Below are 25,659 nucleotides of genomic sequence, written 5' to 3' on the forward strand. Positions count from 1 at the left end.
ATGTACATACTGATCATCGTGGTTTTCACACAGATGAGGATTTCTCATGAATATGTGTATCAATTAAAGTGTATCATTGCTAAATAATAACAAGTTGACAAGTGCTTGGTCTACCGAGCCAAACGCTTACACAATCATGCTGAGATTAGTTAATAAAATGTTAGATGTTTCGTTTACTTGTTTGTTTTTTCTTAAGTATCATATCAGTCTGACATTAAACAACAATACTACATGATGGCGTGTCTAGTCCTTGTATTAAGAGCATGAACAATGTGTTTGGCAAATTCTAGTGTATGCCTTTGCAGTAGATATAGTGATCACACATGAAGTCTTTTGACTCATTTGCTGACATAATTTGTGAGATAGATAGATAGATAATGTGTGTGTATGTGTATGAGTGTTTGTTTTAGATAGATAGACAGATGGATGGATGGATGATGTGTATGTGTTTGTTTATTTGTGTTTGTGTGAATGTATTATTGAATCATTTATTATACAGGGGGCGGGGAAGAATTGGTACTTACATCAGTTTACAAGTGTACTAGCTCTGTAGCTGTGCTAAAACAGTAAACAAATAGAGAGGGATGGAATTTAAATTATTTATTGTAATTGTTTAAATTTACAAAAATACTATTTATTGGTATACTATTATTGTACTGTTGCCTCTGGAGACGACTTATACTTTTTATATAAATACAAATTGTTATCGACGGATGAAGTACTTAAAATGTTCACAGATACAACCCTAGGCTTGACCAACATACACAGCTGATAAAATTGGTACAAAATTATAAAGGTTCTTCCTCGGAAGAATGTCGGATGTAAACTAATTGTATGATTTTCTGTTGGCTTGCTTGTTTGTTTGCTTGGGGGTCTTTGTTGTTGTTGTTGTTGTTGTTGTTTTATTTTTTGGAGTGGTTTTTTTTTTTTGCTTCTTTGTTAAAAGCCCCTAAGCAGAAACAAATTTGTAATATTATTCCTTTATAAGTCTTCTCTGATTAATTGGTGTTACTGATTACGCCTGCAGTTTTAGGATCTAACGCGATAAACTTGAGTAGAATACGTACTAATTATTGCAAACACCTGGATACCTATAAAACAAACAGCGGAAGTATTTCGAGAACAGTGTGTGTGTGTGTGTGTGTGTGTGTGAGGATAGCAGTCCAAATTAAACTAACTTCCGCAATTATTAAATAGTGACAGAGGATTTTGCCAGTATAGCTAATACCAGAGCAATAAATAAATTATAAAATATATAAAAAGTATAAAAGGAAATCTGCTCAATTTTTTCCAATTTACCTTTGAAGTCCATGAAGTGAAAATGGTTAAGTGGAGCTAGCAATCCTTCGAGAGTTGCACATCTGAAGTTAGACCAAGCTGTACACTCTATAGCCCAAATTACACCCATCAATTATACACTAAAACTAAGTGAATTTAAAAATACTTAAAACAAGACATACGATTTGAAATCTTTTTTATGTAACCAGAATCACATGTTACAAAAATCTGGAAATTATTTTTTTTTTAAAATTAAAAACAATCAAACCCTATGCAAAGTAGAGCGGAACCAAAGAGTGATGCACGTTTCATTGTCTTCATGTGCCATGGACTGATATTACTCGCTCTCAAGGACTCATGGTTCTAGTTACTGTTATGTTTTGATCTCCAGTCTACCTAGTTCAGCACGTAATATGAAAACTATTTTATTAATTTGCAAAAGAAATTTATCTTTTATAAAATAAAAATGATATGTTTAGTATAAACATGTATATTGGCCATATTACCTGTACAAGTGTATTTTTAAGGAAGATACAGTTCACCTGTATGTAGGATTCTGGTGCGGTTGGTGCATTTTGCTTATCTGAATGTCTTGGCTTTTACAAACTAGTTATGTATGGATGTCTGAGAAAAATCTGATAATTTGTATTAGTTTTATTTAATTTTAAAATGTTAACGACTATTATAATTTTTTATTATTATTATTACTGCACTTTATCAGAATTTCTTACACTCATTATTATCTTTTGAGGTTGTTCTGTTAAAAAAATATGGAATATATCCTGTATAATAAAAAAACTCATCAGTGATACTCTTGGGAATACTGTCATGAATGATCCTATAGGGTGGACAAAGGAACGTAGAAAATAACTGTAAATGAAAGATACATTTAGTTCACATGAAATCTTGGGCTGAAACTGATATATAGTTTGAAATGACAATGATACTTCCTTATATAAACATTGAGCAAATAATTTATGTGATCAATCCTTCTGTAAACTCATATAATTGGAGAGGAAAGATGCATCCACACAGAAAATTTAGAAGTAGAATATATCTGAATGTGTTTGTGACAAAATCTTCATCAGCCGCGGATCCTAGCTTCCTTGAAGAATAAGTTGAAGATGATATTAATTATTTTCAATTTTTACATTGATAAACTAATCTGTATTCATGAAAAGATTGATTTTTGTTGATCAACGCGTATTGACGACACTAATGTCATGTTCCTCTACAGTTGCTAATGACATATACAACATTCATTATACACAGAAGTGTTAAGCCCCTCATATATCTATGTACAGCACTAATATTTCTAATTAAATTATAAAGTTGACCGGTTTTGAAAGAAAGTGAACATTAAAAAGTATCTAGTTGCTCTGCCACCAAATCAAATATAAGAAGAATGCCACAAGGTAAATATCTTTCAATTACAGAACTAATTTTGGGCAATGACAATCAACATTGCTAATGGTAGAGACTAATTCTATGTCAATCCGTCAAAGTGTAATCGACTAAGAAAGAGCCTCAATAAATAGGTTCCACTTCCATTGATACAGAAAGTATCCGTATAAAGTTTGTAGTGTACTTTTTGCATTTATTTCAATACCTTGCTTTCTTTCGAGAATTTGATTCGAGTTTGATGTAATTAGCAGTGGGAAAAGCTGGGGGTAGTTTTTAGAATTTCTGCACGTGTGCGGTGTGAATCACTATTGTACCGATGTCATAATGGCATTGATATACAGTAGAATGATTTTTTTCTCGACGCAGAACGGGCCATTCTGAGGCTTTGTTATAGGAACACATCAATCAATAGATAGATTTAGTGCAATTTTTCGAGACGTTGTACCCTATGATTACTAGGGAAGTGATAATTTCCTTTTGAAATGAACACAAATTTGATAAAGCTTATTGAAGAAACATTATTTGCTTTCGATTAAATTGTTACCAGTAATTACATGCTCATATTCGTCGTAACTGACGATCAACTAATACTTTTGGGAGTGGGAATAATCTATTATCATTTAAGAGCACGACCGTCATTGAAATTTTAAAAATTGTATACTTCCACATATAAATGAAGGAAAAATATTTAAACATAGTAAAATTCCAACATATGAGAGAGAAAAAAGGTATCATATTAAAAAATACTTCCACACGCCTTAAAATTGTGGTATCATTAAAACTTTGTAAATGGAAACTATATTAATGAATAGATTTTAGTAGAAAGAAACTAATATAAATGAAAACTTGATTTAGTACCATATAAGTAAGTTCTTTTGTCAGGCCGATGTTCTTTATTGCAACGTGAGTCGCGCCCAATATCATCCAGCTCGTCGAGTTTAATACGTTTTGGAGTACAGTAATTAGTTAAAATCAGCAGATGCAAAAGTAAAAGCTAAATACAATTAATGTACTTAATCATTAGATTTACTTAAAATATATCCAGTTTCAATTTCATTCTATTTTATATTAATTTGCACTGTTATATGGCTTTAACACCCATATTTCACGTTGTTTTATATCAATTTGTACTGCTACAAGTCTTTACCACCCTTGTTTCATATGTGTTTTTAATATCAACACCCATATTTCATATCTCATTTGATATTAATTTATACTGTTACAGGGATTTAACACAAATATGAATATGTACTGCTACAAGGCTTTAACACCCATATTTCCTGTCTTTTTAACATCAATATGTACTGATTCTTAGCAAGCCTACTTCATGTCAAATATCGACACAGTTTGATTTTACTTTTGAACTCTTGACAGAAATGACCAGGAAAGTAATTTTCAAAGAAATGTCGAAAGCATGTATAATTTGTAACTTTATTTTACAACAGATCTTGTTATTTTAGGAGTATTGCGCCTCACCGTCAATTGTCTTGACTACTCTGTTCATGAATAAGCATCTGTATTAAATGTAAATATGTCTTTACTATTTATATTATTTGAATCCAATACTCTAGCTTATATTCACGAGACTACGTCATTTTGGATTGAATCTATGGATGATATCCATAGTGTGCTGGATAAGATTTTTGTGAGATTTAATCTCCTTCCTATTCATTTCACCTCTTTCTTCTGAGAGTAAGTGTGGGGACACTACATAAGGCGATTTAAGAGACTGCACAAAGCATTTTGGATTTTGTTATGGGGTATTGGATGGAGAGGTGGTGTGTTCGTTTAGAAACTACCCTTTTTCATTTGTGAGAAATTTAAAATTTAAAATTCTTACTTTCAAATTTAATCTATCTATCTATCTATCTATCTATCTATCTATCTATCTATCCAATGTTGCTTCTTTATTTTCATCCCTTACAGACTGATTTGATTTGCAAATTGCACCTCTTATGGTAAAATTTATTTAGGTCTTGTATGCGCATTTACTCAAATTAAAGTAAATGTAAATTATAGTTTTCAAATTCAATGCTAATTTTGTTTAAATAAAGTCTATTCAATCCTGAGTATTGAATGATATGCACCTTGACTCTCAGCAAGAAGCATCCAGACGAAAAAATATTGATCACTTTAGTTTTTTCTCAATTGGTGGCTAGGTATTAAACAAGGTCACGAAAAGAACTCGTCGAGTCTAATCGGCACAATATATCAACAGGCGTAGGTTTCGTTGTGACATCAAAGCGCGCTGTGGGTTTAAATAATGACCCTCCAAACCAATATGGATGTATGAGGATCCCAATAAAGTGAATAATTACTATTTAAAGATAGATAGAATTAAATTCTATAAATATATACCCATTACTGAAATAATCTGGGTTGAACGTAGAAATCACCTGTATGACTCTTATTATATACTACTATGCTGAGTTATTTCAAACTAAAACATTTAAAGGACTCTAAGTATCAAATGAAATTTCAAAGGTCAAAAAGGTTTTTACATCATTCATGGTATATTTTCTACAATGTTCAAACAAAAGCAATCTTAAAACAAGTATGTTTATTCACAACTTACTGAGAAGAATATAAAACTAAAACCGTTAATGTCAGAACCTCAGCGTGTTGGGACTTGCTATAATTGGGGCAAATTTTATCATTTGGGTACGTTTTGACTTGGGTACTTTTAGACTTGAGTACATTTTGACTTGGGTAAGTTATGACTTGGGCAAATTTCGGTTTGGGTACGTTTTGACTTGGGTACTTTTAGACTTGAGTACATTTTGACTTGGGTAAGTTATGACTTGGGCAAATTTCGGTTTGGGTACGTTTTTACCTGTTCCCTCTGGAACAAGGTGGAAGAGTTGTATTAGTTTGCAAGCTCTCCAGTAATCAGCTGGTGATATCAAGGCCTCGTGAAGATATGTACAATGTATCCAAAATAAGTTACCAGAATTTGTTCATACTACCACGCTGATATATACACATGGCTTAGATCTTCATGTTCAGTAAAGAACATCCTCCCTGTAGCTGTATTGTCCTATTATATTGTCGCTTCTTGAGGTTACTGACATTGACACGCAATACATTTTTGTTATAAACTTATGTTTAAGATATTGCTCAAGTGTCATTGTTCTTAATCTATAATCCCTCGTTGACCTGCTGAGTAGTTAGTAGGTCTTCACAAGTTCTCGTGTAACTTGAAGGACCATGGGAATGCCCACATACCGTATAAAAGACCTCTGCAATATGAAATAAATTGTTTTGTCGAGGCCTAGGACTAATTCCCCAAGTATTCCCCGAACTCGAACCAATATTGTCACGTTAGCAATCCACATATACAAAACCATGTACCTAGAAGACTTTAGTTGATGGAAGATGCGGTGCAGCTGAAAAGATTGCGCTTAAGACATTAACAATTAAACTTATCAAAGTTCCTGTCAAGCTGACATCTCTCTCTCTCTCTCTCTCTCTCTCTCTCTCTCTCTCTCTCTCTCTCTATATATATATATATATATATATATATATATATATATATATATATATATTCCACTATGATGAATATTAATAATATGTACAATATGATTAATTTAGAGACTAAAGACAGAATGTTTGAAGAATGGTTAGTTGATGCCCTTAACACGCTGCCAATTTGTTCGCGCCTCGCACATTGCCATTGTATTACTGCCGGGGTTAGTACGTCACGTGGCAGTCTTCAAAAGGCTAAATACCTTTGAATATTCATTAGAAAAGAGCAATGATAAACTTAAATCTTTTAAAAGCAAATAACACATGAAATCTGGCAGAAAGACAAAGTTTTGCCTAATTGGCTGACTGAACTAATGACAGGTCCTATGTTATGCATTATAAAGTGTGTGGGTAAAATTATGGCCAAAATGTAGCATATATAACTTTAAACCTGATTGTCATTAGTTCCAGAAACTGTGTCCAATGCATGGACAAACATAGGACTTTGTGGATTCGGTAGAGAGCATGTACTTATTAGTAACTGTCCCCAATCCAACCCCCTACAAGAAACAAATAGCTAAACAAAGATGACGCAAAGGTTGTGATTTCTATGGACCACTTAAATCTTTTGTGTTTTCTTCTGTAGAGACAAATAATAAACATTTAATTGTGAGTAACAAAGCGAATCTGCATATAATGTGATCTCTCCGATCAAACTATTTTTGACAGTATACAACTAACACTGTTTAACCGTCTCTATTGCACCAAAGAAACAATACTTGTGTTTAGATACATCATTTAAACGTTATTTAAACTACTATTTTTTGTTTTTAGTCTAGCAGAGGTGCCCTGTTACATCCAATCCTAAAAGTGTAGTAGCATGGAGTGATTTCCTTTAGTTCAGCATAAAAATATAATAGATATGCCGTTTATGAAAGTATGTTAGTATATGTCTTGTATGTGGGTTATTATAAGAATTAAGTTATTTCGATGGGGGCGGGGTCTTTTACGATCTGGAGTATTTGTTAAATGTCAGTAGGAAACAGCTGCGTTTTATTGCCTTATGTTTGTATATCAGGAAGGAAGGAACTCAGCAATTGATTTCATTCCAATTTTTGGTTCGCATTTCCTACGTTCCTGTTGTAACATTATTCTGCAGATGTATTTAATATTGTGTTTAGATATGATTTTAGAGGAGACATTTTGTTTTGATTATTGGTTGGAATTACAACGTGCGTGTTCCACTAAAATGTTTATTCTGGGACAATTGTGAATTATTTAAATGAGTTTTGTATAATGCCATGGCCCTACGTCAGGACTGTTGGCAGTCCAGTAGATTTGAGGATCTGAAATTCATTTGGAAAATTCGAATATTTTGGTCTTGAATATACAATTAGGATCATTTTGGATTCGAGTCACAAATCGCTGTAAATTCCTCTTCACTACTCATTGTATAACTTTGATAATTAGATTGTTAAGTTTTAGAAAACATATGGTCTGGTTTCTTTCTGTTGCCTGCTGTATGACAATTAAGTCGTAAAAGTGGAAACTTCTCAATATTTGAGGTATGTATGTAACCATCTCACATCCATCAAACATTACCTATTGTATAGAATTGACGTACATAAACGCATTCCTTTCACCTTGCATACTCCTCCAACATCCTTCGTCTACAATTGCATCATGTAACATACAATATTCCTCCTACAGTACACAGCTGTAACATAACAATAAGCGAAGATGGCTAGGGCATTCGTGTTTCGAGAAAAATTAAGTTAATTTATTTAGCTAAATATCACAGTGTTCATTGGAAATGCAGAAGAAAAAATGCAAAAGTGGTTGTTTCCGAGTTTCTTGCAAATTAAACGCTTATATTCAACACAATACTAAAATCAATCAATTAATCAATGAAGAGAGAGAGAGAGAGAGAGGAAGTTTTGGAAACGTCAACAGGAAAGTATGATAATTTGTTTTGCTTCATAATTATGAGTAAGCATTTACAAATTCGGAGTTAATGTCAATATCTGAAATTGCCTACATACATGGGCAAGTAATTATCCAAATACATGTCATAAACAAAGGAATCATCTAAAGATTTAATTTATACCACTTACATATATATTTTAATAATAAAAAAGCATACGTGACTACTAGCATACTATTCTAGATGTGTTAAGAAGCGCTAGATCTAAAATCGATTCGACCCTACAGACATAGACTGGTATAGAAATTGGAGATCCATACAAAAGTTTCAACGCATTTATTAATTAAATTAATAACAGATGAATTATAACTATCTCTTAGGATAGCTATATCGCTATTCTAATACCTGACTGGCACACACTTTCGCTTATCAGAAAGTTTTCTTCAGAAGAGATGTATTGCTATCAACACAACTTCACTTTCCTTGGGCTACATAATACACAATTTAATTTCATATCGGGTTCATTCTTTCGAAAACCACAGAACATCAATTAACCAGACAATAGAAAAGTGAATGGCAATAACATGTATTGCCTTTAATGTTTTATTATGTTTGGCAATCGCCTAAGCGACTGCGCATAAAATACGTTAGTTAGTCAGGTCATCCTGCTCTAATCGGAACACTGGACAGCAAGAGTTCAACCTTTCTTCTTGAAGCTGTGCTTTGAGAGTTAGACCAATCTGATTTAGTTTTTCTTCTAGTCTAATTCGGCTTTCCATATGTACGTTTTCTAATGGTTTAAGCCCAGTCTATCCGGTCAGTGTTGCCCCTGTTTGCGGCTACCGAGGATATGCCCTCTCCATTTCATACATTTCCTTGTGTCAGATAGGGGTGTTTCATTGAACGTCTCTTGGCCAAATGCGTTGGTAATGTGATCGTCAGAATGCACCTTAAGCATTGTTCGAAAGTATTCAGTTTGTCTTATTGTTCCTGAGTTTTTTCTTCAGATTTGCACACGAATTAAAACTAGAAGGTAGAACAATGGAGTTTAACAGTCGGAGTTTTGCTGTGGTACTAAGCCTTTTGTTCGTCCACATTTTTGTTAGTCTTCCGAATGTGCTGATACTTTTTCCGGTTCTGATTCTTACATCCACCTCTGTTTTCTGTATTATCCACACAACTGCCTAAGAAGGTGAATGTGTCTACATATGCTAGTTATTTCCCACTGCAAGTTATATTCAGCCTTTGTATTTCCCCCAAGGACAGACTTTTACCTTTTTATCTGTTGATATTTAGTCTCTCTTTGACTGCCATGTTTGAGTTGGTTGTGTTTGTATCCTGTAGGGTTGTCTTTATCTGTCCCGAATGTTGCAATATAGTCTGCAAATTAGAGAACTCCCGTCCTTTCCTGGTATTTTAAGCGAGCAGTCTTTTATGTGCCTGTCCCATTATAAAATCAATGACCACGGACTCTTGTGAGGATATGGAAGAAGTATGTTTGTTCTGCTTCGGTCCTGCCGCAATATCTGAGGTCTATGTAAAGGCTGTTAAAGGTGTTTGTGAATCTTGGTGGTATGTCATAGAGTTCCATGATGTGCCAGATTGAAGGATGGTGGGCGATATCGAAGTTTTTTTTTAAATATATGAAGTAAGTTTCGTTAGTATTCTAAAGTTTCTTTATAATTTTGGTAATATTTGTTCGCTAAATGCTCTTCCTGCCTCGAAACCTGCCAGTCGTTCTCTTAAGGTGTTGGCAATCGGTTTGAGTCTACTAGGAAATACCAATGAAAATACCTTATCTGGTATGAAAAGAAGGAGAATGCCTCTCCAGTTTTGCAGTCGGAAATGTTTTCTTTTTTAGTTTAATAACGCGTCAATCCTTCATTTGTTTGGTTCTGTGTCTCTTTTTCCATATTATGACAAAAACTAGTTGCATAATTCCTCTTGTAAATAGGCCCTTAATCATATTTGATTCGTACGATAATTATGGTGAAAATATGTTCACATGATACTTGTAGCGTAGCAAAATAATAATAATTAGCAGGAAATAAGAATGGAAAATACCTTTTTTTTCTATATTTAGCGCTAAGTGACTGTTGGACCTTAATTTCGTTGTGTAATGTGAGTGATCCAGACATGGAGTCTTGTCCGGATGGAAATGCCCCAATGGGTTTCCAAAAATGACAAAACCTACCATTTTATACTACAATGTGATTGTAGAGAGATGTACTTATTTTGGCAAGTCTACGGTAGCGATCAATGCATACATATTGTGAGCTAATGTGTTTTCGATCAATAATCAGTTGTCTGTATAAAGATTTCTAATTGATCACATTGCGATTGTAATGGATGAATGTGGTGTGTTTTTGATCAGTATTGTCTACAGACAGACTTGTATTAACTATATTTAGAAAAAGCTATGTAATGATTTTTCTTCAGAGCTAAATAGCAAGACATTTGTATTGGCAAAGAGAAAAATATGCTGGTTGAGTTGTGAATATTGTATTAAAGAAATTAAATTTCAAAGCAGGCATGTTATTGATTCACAAAGTATACTGCAGGAATTTATAAGATAGTTGTGGTAATGTGTAAACCTGTCAAAAGAATGGAATGTCCAAAATGTGACCGATAAACTAAGATAGTTGTATCGTTTGGGTGCATCATACAGGCTAATAAAGAGGCACACAAAACTTTGTACGAATTCTCCGAAACAAACTCCAAAACACTATATTAATTGGTGGATCTGACAGTAACTTTAGAAATAGAACGACATAAACTTGAAGGATTTTGAAGCAAATAAAAACAATGAATCTGCAGAATATCTTGCATAAAATAATACACACTCAAAAGAAACATAACTCTCCCACTGCATCTGAATCAAGTGATATTTTTGATGAGGTCAGTGACGAAGATGACCAGGAGCAGGTTAATTATACAAATGATTTTGGTTCATAAGTATAAGAATGGAATCAGAATTCACTTCTCGTTCGTGAATATACAAAAAGGTATTTTGAAACGCAGAATAACAGCAGAGCAAGCAACGATAACAATTTTTAGAAGCAATCGCCAAAAGCGACGAGACAAACACGACAGAGGAAATTTATCAGCATTCTAAGAAATTTGATGTCATTGTATTCCAACACACAAACGTAGTACTCACTGATGGGTACTTTGAGCTCCGTGATGGGTCATTCGAACTTATTTGGGCTGATGAGACAATGAATTGTATCATGTTATATGCGTTTGCCGATGAACTTGATGATGACTTTGATAAACTGCTTTATCTGAAAAATCATGATCTGAAATTTCGAGTTACATAAAGTCGTGTAACGGACCTTTGTAAGGTTCACTTTCCGTCTAGCCTTGACACTAGTGTGCCACCTGATGTGGAGAAAGAAAAAACCAAGCGGAGACGGGAACAACTAAAATGTAGTAGTTTTTCCTCTAATTAGATCAATGCTTGTGGATACGTATATAAGGAGCTTAAGGCATTGGGACGCAACAAGTGAAAAGCTGCCAGAGGTAGAATATACCATTTTGAGAACTGTAGAACTCATACACAGATATTAGTGGCACGATATGACAAAACCAAAAATATTAATAAGGCCAAAGATGTCCCGAAGGTGACTGAAAAAATATCAAACACGAAATATACTTGGAATGTTTTCGAGACCGTCATTAATTTTCACACACCACAAATATGATCCGATCCAAGAAACATCGCATAGATGTATGCAGATGCACGGAAGTGAGTTTGTCCCCGTGGGATACCAAGCAAGGGATGCCTCCTGATGGAATCGCCACTTACGCGTTTGGTCACCGTGCTATGGCAAACCAACTTAACGACTGATAATGGTTAATGTATCAAAACAAATCATGGCAGCATTTGCGTATTTGCTGGAACGACATGAAATTCCTCTCGCACAATTGCAAGGCTGGGAGATTTTTTGGTCCACGGGGTGACGATGGTCCCAGACGATAACATGTTAGTTGTATTAGAGTATCAATCCGTCCCGAAATGGTCAACACATCTCCGGATCATACCCACCATCCAACTCTACGGGTGCATAAAAATACCGAACAATTTTTTTATCCGAACGATTGCAACGGCGCTGGTTGTGAAAACTTTTTCAGAGTAACAGTAATAGTCTATTGTCTAATCGCAGTGGATGGTTTTCATCCATTTGTGCGTGTGAAATCATTGTTTAATGCTGCTATGACAAATGGAAGTCGCTCTATCCATTCCTGAGACCAATTTAGCCTTATCAACCATTCCTATATGTACTAATGACCGAACAACCATTCTGCAAGAGTGCGATTAAATCGTTCCACATTAGCATAATCACCAAGTACATTGGCATACCCGATACATACTTGCATATTGTGTTTGGCCAGCATCACAAAAACGAATCTGAGAAATGTTTTGCTAGGATCTACTGGTAACAATCATCCCCGTGCGAGTGGTCCTCGTGCATAAATACACTCGACTGCATCAGTGGTTCCGCTTTTTTATATTTGCTGTCCACATTGACGTATTTGTAAGTGCGCAATCGTCCTTATTTATCATGGATACGACCGTGTGGAAGATATAACAAATCAGCCTGATAATCATCATTATGTGTTTGTATATAGAAACAACCTCGTATAATCTTTAGCTGGTACTGGTAAATAAATTTACCATAGTGCTTTGTTTGGCCAACCATGCGTGACCACGTGGACTATAGTATGTTTTGGATAATGTCAGGGTTTTTGAATCCATCGTTTGTTTCTTTTTTTCGGTATAATTGTTATTTTTAATGAATGGATTTTTTTCTCCACTGGAGGCAGAGCCTCACAGAACAATCTTAGAGCTTCCTACCTACTTTAATGATTCATCATGCGATTTGTTCTTCCAGTGTTAAATTAATCGTATTCAGGTAATTCATCACATCCGTATCGGCGCGTTGACGTCCCTGATATCAGTGGATGTTTTATAAGTACGGTCATGTCAATAACACGCTGTATCAACGCAGTTGATAGGTGCTTCACCAGGCTTTGGCTGGTTATTAGAATCGAGTCGTAGATCAAACCGTGTACCAGTTCGACAATAATTATATCCAAAAAGGAGATGTTTTTCGCCTGGATATTTACTCCATGGAGTCCCTGGTACTTTTGTTAATGTTATTACATTTTTAAACCGTTTGCAGTTATCATAATGAACGTAAACGTCTTTGTTCCCAATCGAACACAAGTACCAGTAATTGCTGCTCGTCCGTTACGTATTTGAATTTTTGTTGGAAATGCGGTACGTGTTTTGGCGCGACATCGCTCAATAGGAAGACATGGTTGTGTTATACAACAGACGTATCATTCAATGGCATCACTCATAAGAACATTTGCAAATGTTCTTGATAAAAAGAAAGATTTATCCCAGATAGACTTTTCCGCACAAGAAACACCTGAACCTTCCAATAGTGGTGATGGAACATAGTTTCCAAACTCAGTTCTTGCACTGGTCATTGGCCCTGCTGGATCAGGAAAAACACAGATATTGCCAAATATGGGTAACCTGGGATTGGTTAAACGTGATTGCACCATTAGTTGTGTTGACCGTGTTATGATGCTTTAAAAGATGTTCAAAAAGCGTTCAAAAGCGGTAACAACACCAAGATGACTTCGTCGTCCACAATCAATTTTGTTTTCACAATTGACGAAGCCGCTACCATTTACGATTTGGATACAAAGAAAAAGAATATAATGGTTTTATGAGGCCGGCACATAAACACTGAAGTCATCAATTTGACTCAATGATATTCCCATGTATCAAAAGTGATCCATGACAATTGCTATCTGCTGATGTTGTTTCGTGGCATTGAAGCGCGTGGTCTTTTTAAATATTCGTAGGAATTGTTATGCCACAGGCCACACGTGGGAGGAATTTCGTGACATGTTTACACAAATCACAAAAGGCCCGTATTATTTTCTCACCATTTATGTGAGTTAACATGCAGTCGAGGGGGTAAATATCGTGCTAGTTTGGATGCATATGAAAAATGTCTGGCAGTGATACCATAGAAAAGTATGAGAAGCGACATCGTAAAGCTGCTCACGAACACCAAGAATTGATTCAAAAAGTGATCGCCCGCAAAAAAAAGTCAAAAATATGTTATAACCGCGACAAACAGTAGGAAAAGATCTCATAGCATGATTTGAAGAAGAAAAAAAAAACATTTGCTCCGCTTATTAAAACCGTCTTTAAAAGCCACAGTGGAAGTAGTGGCAGTGCTTGCTGGTACAGACGAAGCACTTGATCCAGTTCGTAATATAGCTAAACGCACCAAGGATATAAAATATCCACAAGAGCAACTGCAGAGGCCATTACACATTTACCACAGTGACTGAGTCGGCTTATTTTAAAGAAATGTGTAATGCATTTATTAGATATCATAAAAGGTATGGCTGAATATTTTGCACGGTACACAACACAGTAAATGATGCAACCAATGATACAACTATAAACTACAGCAGAAAAGTATATTAGGTCGCTAATACCTCGTCCTGTCACTGAAACACTGAAATATGCAACAAAAAACAGAACACACAGCAAGTGTACCCCAAAAATCTATACGTCCACAACAAAATCCTAGTTCTGCGAATACCTCTAGCATTCAGTGAAGCACAGGAATAACAACTTAAAAGAGAAAAGTGGTTTGCACAACCATCAACACTCGAATTTCGCTCACAGGAAGAATATTTAGAATGGGCAAAAGAACATCTGCAAAGGTATTATCTGAAACAACAGAGCCAAAGACTTCTTGCACCGGCACGAAACGAAAGACCTGCTGAACCTACACCAGAGCAACAAATACGTGTAGAACCATTAAGTGCAGAGTCATTCGCACCTCCCAGGTCTAGCACCGCACTTCAACCCTGACTCCAATCATTGTCGCAATTTATGGGAACGACGATTGAGTATCAGTAGCTTCACTATCCCATTCCTCAGTCTGAGGGATAGTGAAGACTTGCTCTCCCCTCCTTCCTCTATTAAAGAGCTGTGGATGTTGTGGTATCTGTGGTTCCTATTCTCGCCGCTGTCTTTCCAATTCCTCCCCCAAGTTCTCAATCTGGGTGACAGCGGCTCTTGGTGGTGGTAGCAGATGTAGTCCTTGGTGTCATGGTGGTGTCCTCACCGCAGATTTGACCTCACATGTTTGTCTTAGGATGAGGTGAGGCATAACTGTACTTCTATTTTCCTTCCCCTTTCTTTCTTCTTTTTCACCCACACTTCTACAGTCTTTGTACTTTTTGGATCGTCTCCGTAGCTAGCTCATCCAGGAGGTGACGGGCATACCCCAGATACATACGGATCTCAAACGGTTTTGCGATTCTGCTGATTTTCTTGTAGTTGATACGTCAACAATGGGTAGCCAGACTGATGATGATGAATTGGGGGTTTACATTTGCGACGGGTTTGTTTCCACTATGTGGGATATTTAGTTGGTCGAAAGAGTAAGTATTGAGATACGAATTTTTAAATTAGCTTAGTAATTAAGTCAATGTTCATCCAATACAAATGAGGACGAAAACGACGTGAAAAATGAATTTTCCATATATGTCTAGGTATTTAATTAGGTCTCCTTCTAGTATATTCAGCCTATATTCCTTGCATTGTTTGTCCTCCTCGTATGTTGGGAACTAGCTTCTCGCTAAAGGACCTGCTACATCTAGATAAGGAATTTTTTTATGGGTAATCATTTTCATGTGCTGATATTCCTCTCTTATTAGTTTTAGGTGATTTTCCTGTCAGTATTTGAAGTTCATCTTTTGACGTGTTTTAAAGGCATCCAATGCACATCTTGAGAGGTTGACATTGGATTTTCTCTAGTTTACTTAATAGTGTTGATGTCCCTGACTTGTAGACCTGAGTTGTAGACCTGACATCTGCAATTCATTTTTATATAAGTAGAGCTTTATCCGGCATAAGTAGTGTGTCTTGCTCAGTGTCCACTGCTTTTTCTTTAACGTTGCGTAAACTGTTCAGGTCATGGCTGCATTTTCTAGTCAGGTCTTTAACTTGTGTATTTCAGATGAGTTGCTCGTTGAACAGCATACATTGGAATCTGGTTACCTTAACAAATTGGACTGAAGTATTTTGTGGCAGGAGGAAGGGGTATTTTCTCATTTTTTGAATGGAGAAAAGAGTATTCCTACCATTTCGCTAGTGGAGATTTTAAGACCATTTGTCTCCCCAATTTCCAGTAGCAATGAGGTTATTTTGAATTTCACTGACGACATTATAGTTGTCTGGGTTTCTCAGGTTTCAAAATTCCGCTATCGTCAGTGAATTGCGAAAGGTATATTGTTTAGTATTAATTGATTCTCACTGTCTTGTGGAGTTCCATTATCCAGATCGTAAGTAACTGAATAATCTTTTCACCATCATATTAGGTTATTAAATAGTATTATCGAATCGGGATTTCAATCTAAAGTCAAAAAATCTTAAATAACGAGGCATTTGAGTAGTAATTAGCCCTTGGAAGGGCTGTTAGGATGGCAGATTGACGTTTTGGCGTTGGGTGTCTTCCTTCATAAATTATTCATCACTTTTTGGTTTCTATTACTGCTAATCTGGGAATGCCTCAGACCCATGGACTGTTGTTAATTATTCAACAGCTTCCCTTAGAAAGGCCATTGGGTGTTGTTTAAAAGCTTCTTGGCAATAGCTCATTAGAATTCATTGTTGTGATCTAGGTTTACGGGCTTTTAAGGACCTCCAAGCTCGTATTTAACTTCACGTATGAAATTACTAGTCCCTATGATGTCTTGAAGCCCTAGATCCACTAATCTTTGCTGGTCTGGGTCACCCTTCTCTTCTCCAGCGCGTGGATAGAGGTTTCCCAGTGCATTAATGGCCCTCAGTGCTAGCGTTGGTATGATAGCATCAGCTGTCAACCTGAATGATGCTTCGCAAATATTGTTGTTTCTGCTTATATCTATATCTGATGTGCTCAGTAGCTTGGTTCGTCGCGACTATGGTCAGACTGACTGACTGACACTGACTTGTTGAATTAAAGTCGTTAGCTGAAATTTCGCACGTGCGACGAGTTAATGCCCGCAAAGCGGGCTATTTAATTATTCGTGGGGGAAGAAAATAAATCCTCATCCCCATCATGAGTTTATGCTCACAAAGTGAGCTAGTTAGCTCAACCTTTGAGTCGAGGGACAATTAAGTCCCGATAGACTTGTCTGTAAGCTGTAGTGAGTGAGAATCGAATGTGTAATGTAGATCAAGACGTCGAGTGTGATTGGTCATAGCTACTGACGTCACCCCAGTTAAGTGCGTACAGGCTGATTGGGGCACCAGTTAATTTAGACGAGTGAAGTTAGTCCCACATTCGTCATCTTGTGGTCCGAACTGGGCAGGAGGAGAAGACTCGGCAAGAGACGACAAGTGTCAACTGAAGTACTGAAAACCTGGGTCGTACTCTAATCAAATTTAATTCCGTTATTCTAATGGGCAATTTAAAATACCAATTAGCCAAAGCCATTAAGTCAAGCAAATTAATTTTGTTGATTCATACATTTAATTTGAATTAAGTGTATAAAGTGTACCTTTAATTTCCAAAATAATCCCAATCAGTTAAGTCCAAATTACTTGCTGTTTATCATGCAGAATAGTAAAAAGAATTATAATGTTCATGGCGGTGAATCAAGGATCAAATAAAGTTTAAAAAAAATAGAAGTATCAAAAGAGGTTTTCAAAGGCCAAAATAGACACCCCACACATATTGTTTTCCGAAATACAACATTTATTTTTATTCCCACAAATCATTAAACAACAAATAATACAATAGCAATAAATTCAAACAGAAACTTATTTACAAGTTTGACAGCGTTGTGAAGCCAAGCTTGACTTCCACTTATTTAGGTCATGGGAACATTGATGCACACCGCGTTTTCTAACTAAAGACAAAAGATAACCATAACGATCACAAAACAATTTTTCGACATTATCACCGTTTCTAGAAGAGTCGCGATAAGAAAAGGCCACTGGATGTTCTAAAGAATATCCAATACTGCATTGACGAAGAAAATGCACACAATATTGTCCACACACCATGGAATATGTGCATTGTAATTTCACATTATTGAAGCGAATCGTCTTGGCATTTCTTCTCATAAAGTCGATTATGTCGTCTTACAAAGGCGGTAATCCACAAGAATCGAAATACTCCACAAAGTGATCGTTGGGAAAGTAGACGGTCGACTGTTGGGTTCCTGGGAGATGAATGTCGTCGGTGTTGGTGATATAAGCTTGATTGTCTTTAGGGTAGCGATGAGGAAGTTCGTTTTTAAAGTACATGTCATGATTACAAGAATCGGTCTACAAACTGCTTTTCAAAAGATAATGAAGTTCCCAGGTATCCATGTTTTTTTTTCTTCTTCTTCTTCGCACAGGTAATGATAAGTCATCTATTCAATCCTGACTTTTTGATTGAAATCTATGTGGACAAAACGGCTTTTCGCAGCGATTCGATGCGTTGGATATCCAGAGCAATCAATGGAGGGGAGGAATAGTCACGCACGTCTTCATACCACTGATACAACGCTGCTTCTTCTGAGATGAGACCCCAAGCGTCATCCATATACTCGTTACATTTTTCTTCTTGATTCATCATCATGCATTTATCGTTATGATTTTGACTGGGATGATCGTTTTGATATCCCCAACAATCGTTTTGGGTTAACCCTGTAATTTTTTCTGCCAGATGCTTCGCAAAACTGGAAACTAAATGTTCTTTTTTCTGGCCATCTGGACATCACCAAGTTCTCTTCGTGTTTATCTTTTTGTGGGCCGCTCTACTTCCAAGAAACCCTCTATCCCCATTTCCAAAACGATTTCACCGTTCAAAGTGAGATAACAGTCATTCATAACTTCTAATAGTCTAAAATCACTTCTCTCAAACTGTTGAATTCTACATTCTGCATACAAGATGACGTCCATCGTCTCGGGTAAAGCTGTAGCAAACTGAAGTTCCACAAGAAGTTGGCCAGATTGTATAGAGTGGAGATGTCCTTCGTCGCTGTCTTGGTCAGGAGTGAAATCAAAAGCCCACTAAGCTTTAGCTCCTGAATAAATTCGTACGAAATGCCGTGGTCGCTGTTGGTCCCTTACTGATATGTGGTTTCGTATAGTGATAAGCAAGATCTAAAGTATTTCTTCTTGTCAAAGTTAGGTTCAAAGGATCGGGTACACAAGGTCTTGCCATCTCGACTGACTTCAATCTTGGACACGTCGTAGTGCTGAAACTCGAAAGTATTTCGGATACTTGGCGTTCTGCTAAAAGTGTGACTGATGTCGCTTCCGACTTTAGGTAACACTTCGACGCGTCGCATGTAGTCTGGCTTCTTCAATGACAGTTTTGTAATTGGGAAAATCAGCCATCACGCGGAAAGCGGTACTGCTTCGATTCTGTCTCAGTCGGACATCTACTTCGTTCAGCAAATAATTGTCTTGCAACCACATGTCCAGATTCAAATAATCCATATGTTCTAAAGTCTGCCCATCTTTGATTTTCTTTCGGCGGTCGTTGAATCCGACATTGTAATTTGGTTCTTTATCTGTAATCAAATCGTAGTCGTCAAACGTGTATGCCGTGTCAGGTTTCCATACCACGCAAGCATCAGTATGAGTGTTCTTGGCTTCTTTTCCATACTTTAAGAGAGTTTCGAGGTACGATTGGTAAGGGTTATCATCCATACAGCTGGTGACCAGTTTGTTATTCAAGTGCAAATCGGTTTCGCTGAACAAGGAGTGCAAGACATTGTTGACAGGAACCATTTCCTCAGTGTCTAATAGTAGAATTTCCAGTTGTATTGAGAACTTTGACCTTCTGTATAATCTTTGGGCTGTCCTTTGATTTCACACTCAATGGTAGCTGAGGTCGTCAAAGAGGAGATGGGATGAAATTCTACCCATTGGGATATTAGGATCGTCATCATGGTGGGTGGCATGGTAAATAGATCCAATAGTCAAACTTTTGCCACCATGGCGAGATAAACGGTATATGCTGAGTCCCTTCCCATTGATTACATTGTGTAATTTACCGGTTTCCTACCATAAATACTGCCACTGCAGTCACACAACCAATGTACACCACTAGATTGTAATAGGGGCTTTGATATTCCAGGAACACTCATTCGGTTTTGACCTGAATTCACTACTAGTGAACCATGGCATCATGGAAACTCACTAACACTCCACTCAGTGATATTTGCTCCTAGTAATTGGCTAATTATTTCGGGCTGAGGAATATTTCCATTGCACCGAATTCAAATAATCAGACAATTAATCATAAATATCTAAGAATTCCTTAAAACGGGGCGCTATAACCAAATGCGCATACTGCCAATTTATTACACCTCAATGGTAAAATGGTATTCACCGATGTCTTCACTCCTGTTACGTTTACTCTCGAATATTTTCAACTCACACTGATTCAATTGACAAAAAATCTCGATTGTTATTCAGCAAGGTCACACTTGTTCGAGTGACAGTTCCTGAGCAATGATGATCGCTAAAGATGTCAAACGTTCTGGCATAATCGGTGTAATTGTTCCATACGAATTTACCACATTTTATTTTTCTAATTTCGTCTTACAGAGTTTAGTTTCAATGTAGGAAGTTACATACTTACGTCATTTTCAACTACCAAGTTTCTTTTCAACACAGGTTTGCTGACTGTTCACAGCTTTACTTTCAAAAGTTGTTATATTTCTCTTTCTTAATAAACATAGTTTTTATTTGCTTCTTACCTATTAGTAGTTTTCATTTTGTACATCTGTAAGGTTCTTACATTCCGTTTGATTTCATTGACGTCTACTTTGTGGAATTGTTTACAAGGCAATAGTCGTAACAGCTGACTGATCCTTCTTTAATTTCATTTTCCCTTCTATTTAACTTTCATTTTTCCATGCAAGTGAGTGCAACGTTATTCTTGTTCTTACATCAGTTTGATTTGGCTAAGAAGTTGTCAAACACAGACCGATTTAGAATAAAATTGTTACATGGGTAGTTTTGCTAACACAGATAAGAGTTGTTTGTGACATGCATATTTGCGAGATCACGTGATGTCATTCTATGTTGAAATTGGAAATTTCTATGAATGTTATGTGATGTAATTCTTAAGAAAATTAGTACTGAATAGGAAGAATTTAGCAATAATAGTAGTCGGTAGGAAATAGGCATGTAATATTCAATATACGGGTATGGGAGGCAAACTGTGAGAACATTAACCTGGATAATTTTAAATCTCAATAAAAACTTTAGAGTACCTTAGGATTTTCATGACACAAAATGGCAGAAAGGAGAAAATATGATGTGATGCATATGAATGAAATTGTATAATTTTTAAATGCCTGTAATCATGGTTTTGTATGTGTATTTTCACTCGTCACTTTTTAAAATTCCACATGCATCAGTTTAATAACCTGACAGGTACAAGTCCCGTTAAGTAGCATAAATATAAACAAAATATGCAAAACAATTAAAACTACTTATTATTATTCTAGGTTTAGTGATGCGCTTAAAACAGCTACTGTTTTGATGTTTGTCATGTTCTGAGGGTCGCAAGGAAAACGCATTGCATGAAGTTGCGTCATACCAAAAGCGCATGTAATGTTACTTGAGTTTAAGCTACGCGTACTTTGCGAATTTTTCTATCTGAGATTTAAGTCCAGTCGGGACACTGATATTTCACAATATATGCATTTCTTAGGTCCCAAAAATCCAATTACTCACAGCAATTTCAAGATATAAAACCACCTTAAAGTTATGACACATTTTGTTTTCAGCAGGTTAATAATATTCCTGCTTCAGATAGATAACAGGAATAAATTATCCTGCCCTTTTCTTCAACTGTATTTTTAAAAAAAAATTGTTTTAGGGTTTGCTTTGATTAAATTACGTATGACCGTTCCGGTGGCCTAGTGTTTAGAGCGCCCAACTTGGGTGCGGGAGGTCCGGGTTCGAACCTCGACCGAGTCATACCAAAGACTTATAACAAAATAGTACCAACAGCTACCTCGCTTGGCGCTCAGCATTAAGAGGTTAGTGTTAGGACTGTTCGGCCTGGTGTCCATAAAATGTGACTGGGTGGGACATGATGCTAAATATCTGCGGCATGATGCCTCAGTGTTAGACATCAGTATAAAATGCAGACATCGTTGTTGTTGTTGTATTTTTTAACGCCATTTTTCAGCACACCATAGGCTATACATGGCGGCCAGTATTAATGGTGGAGGAAGAACCCGGGAAAACCCCAGAAAGAACCACCGACCCACGATAAGCTACTGGAAGCTTTCTCACATACCCACATAGGCTGAATCCGAGACTCGAACCCACGCAGACAGAGGTGAGATGGTGTGATCCGTAACGGAGAGCGCTTTAGACCACTCGGCCACTCGGGGCCCCTGCAGACATCGTATCGATATGACTGACAAATTGTTATAACTACGTTAAATATCCAAATCACACTCACAATTAAATTACGTATAAGTTACCGTACAGGTACATGGTCAGTGCAAGCTCTTTTCTGCAATGCATTTTGAACACATTTACACGATTTTGGAGAAACATTAACAAAAAGCTGATTAAATAATTTTATTTTATAAATTTAAAATCACTTGAATGTAAGTCAATGGCTCTTTTAGAGTACTTACGATTTTGTAGCCAAGATGTTTATTTCATATTAGGCATGGATGAAGTTGAACATAAATAAGTACTGAAAATCAGAGTAATGAACAGACATAGATATACTAGAAATTAATCAAATGAAACAAAATTGAACACAAAGGATCTGAAAATGTAGTCAGAGAGATATCTAGAGGATAATATTACTTAAAATAGTACTTGTGTTATTATGAGGTATTGGGGAATAAAAAAACTGAGCAAACTGAGGTACTTACAATAGTACTTGTGTTATTATGAGGTATTGGGGAATGTCAAAACTGAGCAAACTGAGGTACGTACAACAGTACTTGTGTTATTATGAGGTATTGGGGAACATCAAAACTGAGCAAACTGAGGTACTTACAATAGTAATTGTGTTATTATTAAGTATTGGGGAATATCAAAACTGAGCAAACTGAGGTACTTACAATAGTATTTGTGTTATTATTAGGTATTGGGGAACATCAAAGCTGAGCAAACTGAGGTACTTAAAATAGTAATTGTATTATTATGAGGTATCAGGGAATATCAAAACTGAGCAAACTGAGATACTTACAATAGTACTTGTGTTATTATGAGGTATTGGGGAATATCAAAACTGAGCAAACTGAGGTACTTAAAATAGTACTTGTGTTATTATCAGGTATTGGTGAATATTAAAACTGAGCAAACGGATGTAATTTTAATAGTTATGAAGTAAGTTTTTAGGTACCGTCAGTTATTGGGCAAGTGATGGTAGGTCTGAAATTGTATAATAATTTTGTATATAAAATCAACCATTCTTCCAAAGCCTCTGGTTGTTCACGGTTGCTCAGCTCCAGATGACTAACTAAAATCTGTCCTACTACATTGACCGCCCCTAGAGGGAACTCGTGGGTTCGTACTGGTCAGCCTCGTGTCGAGATAATGTGACTGTGGGACATAATGCTGCGTGTATGCAGCATGATGTCCCATTGCTTGACATCACTAACTGCCACAATGCAGACATCGTAACGATATGACTGATTTTTTAAAAAAAAAACTAGGTTAAAAAATCCAAATCTCTCTCTCTCTCTCTCTCTCTCTCTCTCTCACACACACACACACACACATTTATTGGCGGTAACTTATTTATTAGTAATCTGAAAGAACAGTGTCAACGTTAGTTCAGGACGGTTACCGCCAACTTCACAAGAAGATCAGTCTTTATAGAATGTAAACCTACGTCGCAGATCAAATTTCAGATTTTTAAATTATTGCTGAAAATGCCCGTACCAATTTTGACACTTTAAACATAAAAAAGGTATTTGAACAGAGCTTAAAGTGACATGGAACACGCTTTCATGATTCTTAATATATTCTAAGCAGTAAAGAAACAAATACAAACAAACAATAAAGAAACGAAGAAAGAAAATAATTGAAAATTATAAGTTGCAAGGAAATCAATGTTTGAGTTCCTTTTTAAAATTGCACTTTGAAATTAACTCTTTTGGCAATTTTCAACTATAAACGTACCTTTAGATTATTGTTACTTAGTATTATTTTCTATCCTCTTTCCACCGCTCCGGTGACCGTGCCGTTAGCGCGTCCGCCTCAGATGCAGAAGGTTGCAGGTTCGAACCCAAGCTGAGTCTTACCAAAGACCTGTAAAAATGGTACTAACAGCAGCCTCGCTTGGCGCTCAGCATTAAGAGGTAAGTGTTTGGACTGGTCTGTCTGCTGTTAGGATAATGTGATTGGGTGGAACATCATGCTACATATCTGCCGCATGCTGCCCCAGTGCTAGACATCACTATAAACTGCGATATGACTGAAATATTGTTAAAGCTACGTTAAAAATCCAACACACATATACACACACGCTATACTCTTTCCAATTCACTGACACTCTTTTTCCCTGAATATTTTCTCACTTCAATTCATTTTTGAATGGTTATTTGGTTTAAACATTTTTCATTGTGAGAGAACATTTTGTTGCATATCCCAGGCGTCTAACATTGGTCAATGATACACATTCATATTTTAAAGGAAACCGTCTTCTTATTTTCATATGTGCCTTGAAAGAATACACATAATGAATGCAAATATACACCAATATTTTATTCATATACACTACAAGGCGTATTAATTTCAAAAGTTTGAGTCGACAATCTGGACTATTAAAGTTGGCATGACGGATATAGATCCGGAGAGACATGGATCTGATCAATTATCAACACATTTGTCTGCAAGTTAGCTGCTGCCATCATTTAATTTTGAAGCTTTTAAAATCAAACTGAACAACGATGTTAAACGGTGTTTTTTTTCTTCAAACCAATCACTTATATTTTTGCTTTATGAATTGTGGCCTGCGTGCAAGGTTTACTTATCTCCCTAATTAAAGAGCTTGTCATTAGAAATACTCTAGTGAGCATGAGCAATTTTACGTTTTGCAAAAATTCACGTGATCACGCTTTTTAGAACACTTTTTCCATTTTTTTTATACAATCAAGGCATAACTTAGCTTCACTTTAGTAAGTCATCAAAACAAAACATAGTAACGGGGCCAAGATTTTTGGAACTGTTTTGTTTCACTTAAAGTATACATACGGTTCTTCTGAGCTGGTTGGCATAGGAATAAATATGCACAGTTGTATAGTAAATTGCCAGGAAGCATTTTCGCATACTTAGCGGCTATGGAGCAGACTGTAACCAATGTAACAAGTATGGGTAATTATTGCTTTCAAAGCTGAAGACCTTTCCAACATGGCAAATTTCTGTGTATCAAGGAAAGTCGTAAATAAAGGAAATCATCGACAAAACTTCAAAAAGCAAACCTTTGATAAATACCGAATTTCTAAGCATTTTACATTTAACAAATTCGTTTTTCTTTATTAGCTTTAAACATAATTTTATCATT

The sequence above is a fragment of the Sinohyriopsis cumingii genome, unplaced genomic scaffold (genome assembly GCF_028554795.1).
Source record: "Sinohyriopsis cumingii isolate HCF-2022 unplaced genomic scaffold, ASM2855479v2 utg000349l, whole genome shotgun sequence".
NCBI lineage: Eukaryota > Metazoa > Mollusca > Bivalvia > Unionida > Unionidae > Sinohyriopsis > Sinohyriopsis cumingii.